This window comes from Pinus tabuliformis, chromosome 4_2 (genome assembly GCF_031772625.1).
Source record: "Pinus tabuliformis cultivar Carrire ecotype Pingquan chromosome 4_2, CPIR1, whole genome shotgun sequence".
NCBI classification, from domain to species: Eukaryota; Viridiplantae; Streptophyta; class Pinopsida; order Pinales; family Pinaceae; genus Pinus; species Pinus tabuliformis.
In genome coordinates, this window is record NC_142304.1 from 203,171,497 (window position 1) to 203,175,372 (window position 3,876).

At 31.6% G+C, this 3,876-nt stretch overlaps 1 pseudogene; it reads right to left on the reverse strand.

Moving 5' to 3' along the window:
- Positions 1-938: 938 nt before the first annotated feature.
- LOC149168826 (iron-sulfur cluster assembly SufBD family protein ABCI8, chloroplastic pseudogene) lies at positions 939-3,402 on the reverse strand (annotated as a pseudogene).
- Positions 3,403-3,876: the final 474 nt, after the last annotated feature.

A 3,876-nucleotide genomic window follows, 5' to 3' on the forward strand; every position in this document is an offset into this window, starting at 1 on the left:
TAATTGAGAACATGAATTTCAGAAGAAGAAAAAAAATAATTGAAAAAGGTCTCAAAATCCTAACAAATGCTCGAGTGATTGTCGTATCAATTAAACAGAAAGGAAATCATTCGATATGCTATTAACTTGCGGAATATATTGAAGAATATGAAGCTTTCTCATTGCTTGCTCCTAATCAAATTGTAATCCATGGGTTCCAATCAAGTAATCATTTTCCCTCCAAGATAACTAAGAGATCACTTTAGAGAAGGACTTCTAAAAGCATTGGGATAGTAGAAATGGAATTAACTAGGAGGAAAATGAAGCACTTTAGTGGGTGCTCCAAAATATTTGAATGCAACTGAAAATTATTTTATACTCCCTACACACATTTTAAAACAGAAACCATTCAGCTGCATCTCATTTATTTTCCACCTTTATGTAATATGTAATTCTTTGAGCAAGAATAGAGCATTCATAAATATTGTCATGAAAGAGGACTCTTCATAATCCTAATAAGCTGGGATATAACAAATAAAAAATTTCATGTAGTGAATAAATCTTACATGGTAGATTTCAGTGATTAAAATGACAACATTATTCTTAATCTCATTACAACAAAAATAAATTCAACCCTAACTAGTTGGGATCTAACAAATCAAGAATTCCATGTAGTAAAGTAAACTTACATGGTAGATCCCAACTATTTTCAATAAAAAATTTATTCTTGATCTTATTATAACATAGATAAATTCAAAAGTACATACATATTTCCTTATCTGAGACAAACTTTGAACACATTCTGATATTTCATAGAAATAATGATATGATTTACATGTAGGACATGAGAAATCTATCTACATCTAGCACCTATCAATGGACAATGGTGTTATTGAGACACCATCTCATGGCATTAGAATCATGTAGATAGATAGTGTTATAGATATACCTTGCAACACCTATTCAACACTACCTTCAAGCTTCAAATTCATCAAATGATTTACTTTAGTAGCGAACACTAGTGGGATTTCATTAAATACAACCCAACAAAAGCCATTTATGATAGTTGTCATTGCCTTTTCTGGATCTATCCCCCTCTAGAAATAAAATAACTGATATTCCCCAATTTTTTAGGTACTCGCTTCATGTTCAAAATGGGCTATTGGGTTCTTCACATGTAAAATGTTGCAAATATGAGATGTATAACAGAAACAAGCACGCAATTCAAGGTTGCTCCTAAAGTATCTTGGATGAATTATAAAATACCATGTACTTAAAACATGATATATGGTAGTAACAAAAACCTACCCAAGATCCCACTTAAGAACTCAAAATTTTGGAAATAGGAGATGTCTTAAAAAATATCAACTATTTAATTGCATAATCATACTAAAATAGACAAATCTTTAAAATGTTGAAAAGTGTGAAAAAAATGGAGTTGGAATATTATAGTTATGTCACGGTAGATATAGCTATGTAAAATGTAACTTCTATCTAAAACACGTAAATGTAACTTCTATAGCTACATGAAATTTAACTTCTATATAAAAAATGGAGTTGGAATATTATAGTTACATCATGGTAGATATAGCTACATGAAATGTAACTTCTATATAACATTCTAAATATCATTTTTTAGTCATTTAAGATACTAACAGTTTTTTATCTTCGTTTAATAACTTAATACTCCACCAAAAATAAAAAATAAAAATTATCTTCGGTTAATAACTTAATAATCCACCAAAAATAACATTGAATTGGTTCTTCAACAACCAAGGGGAAATTTTAAAATAGTGTGAAAATGCTTGTTCATTCCCCTGCCATATTTATGATATTTTATTTGTGTGCGGATTTAAGCTAGTGTAATGTAACTTCTACATATTTGACAATTTAAATGTAAAAAATTACCCAGATTGAAGTTATATAATTAACATATGCACAATAAGATACAATATGCATGAGTTATAAGTAATATGACGTTTACATGTTATATCAAGACAAACTTTTTCTCATCTCATTAACTCTTATCTTATAGTTGGTGATGGATATAGCCTTTAAAATTATGAGCCATCCTTATCATATCTTATATTTAATGATGGATATAGCTTTTAAAAACATCAACCTTGTTTGTTATTTTATGTATGGTCAATTTAAATGGAAGTGCTCATAAATTTATTCAATATTATCTTGTACAACTAGAAATAAAATGATGTGGGGTTGGTGTTTCTAGTGATTTTCAAACTCATTTTAACTACCTAAATTTAAATTGAAGTGCTCATAATTTTATTCAATATTATCTTGTACCACTGGAAATAAAATGATGTGGGGGTGGTGTTTCTAGTGATTTTCAAACTTGTTTTAATTACCTAAATTTAGCCTATTTAAAGTAAATAGTTGCAATGACCATCTTATCTTCAAGTCAGTAACTTTGCTCGAGGGAATCTTCATAACATCCACTATCTCTGAAAATTATGAAATATTAGTAGTATCTTGCATTAAATAGACAATGTTGGCATAGAATCACAAATTTATTGATATTTTATGATTCTTGGTTTCGATTTCCATGCTAAGACTCGTACCTGCTAGGATTTTTATTTGTGCACACATCATATTGCTCACTTCTATTTTTACATAAAAAAAAAGAGAATGCACAATGACATGTAGTGACATGTGGGTGTCTATTTTACTCAATGATATGCTTGATTTTTCAACCCATTCCAAATCTACCACAATGAAATTAAGAGAGACAAGGACACAAGAAGGACTATCAATAAATGAAATTAGAGACTTTAGAATGCAACTCAATTGTACCTAACTGTAACGATAAGTATTTGCAGCTTCCTGGTCACCGATGAACATCGAATCACGCTGTGAAAAATTCCTTGCATTATGAGAATTTGGTTGCACCTGCATTAATCCTCTGTAGTAGTTCCTTGACTTGCCTATAGATATAATTTTAGAAACAATCCTTCTCCTACAATTCTTCCCTGTATGGATCATATTTGTCCCCCCTTACTGATAGTTATTTTTCAAGGAAACTGAATAAAACTCTCTAATTGCATCATCGCCTTTCAAAGCAATGCTTGAGTATATCCAGGTGATTGTTGAACCTGTCTCTACTCAGGTCCATGAAATACTTGATTTGTCTCCATCGCACAAACCTCTTTTCATAGTAAAATTATAAATCCCATGTCTGCATTCCTCGTCCCCAACATACCAATTATTTATAGTGGAATACTTTATCGTTTCTCCCTCGGTGCAATAGAGATCCACTACTATGGCATGGAGATTATTGGTGTCATAAAATGGTGCAGTGCATCCTTCAATATATGTCACAGAACTCCTCTCATCTACAACAATAAGAGTCCTCTCAAACTGCCTAGTCTCCATCTCATTCATCCTGAAATAAGTGGATATTTCCATGGGTGAAAAAGTGTGCTTGGGGATTTAATAGAAGGAGTTATCACTAAAAAAAAATACAATGCAACATAATAGTTATTAGTAGGAGGAACAACCTTGCCAAGCTACTTCCTAACTAGATAAAGATACTCCTGAATTACCTCTTATAACGAACAAAAGATAACCTCAACTGCATATAGAGTCTACCTATGCATGGTAGCAATGAAAACACTGTCAAAAACAACATCTACAACAACGTTGGTCAATCTCTTCTTCTAGTCAAGGGCATGCCCAACTTTTGAAAAGTATCAAGCAGGTCAGGGTCCACCTCATCCAGGCTCCTCTTCTTCTTCTACTCTCTCTGTTTAGGTTCAGAATAATAACAAAGGTCTTGAAATTCATGGGCGGGTAAAAGTTATCAGACTATTTGGGTTCTAACATTTTTAATCATTTTCTGTAAGCATTGAATCTAAATTGCAAAATCCATTCAGGTTCCTT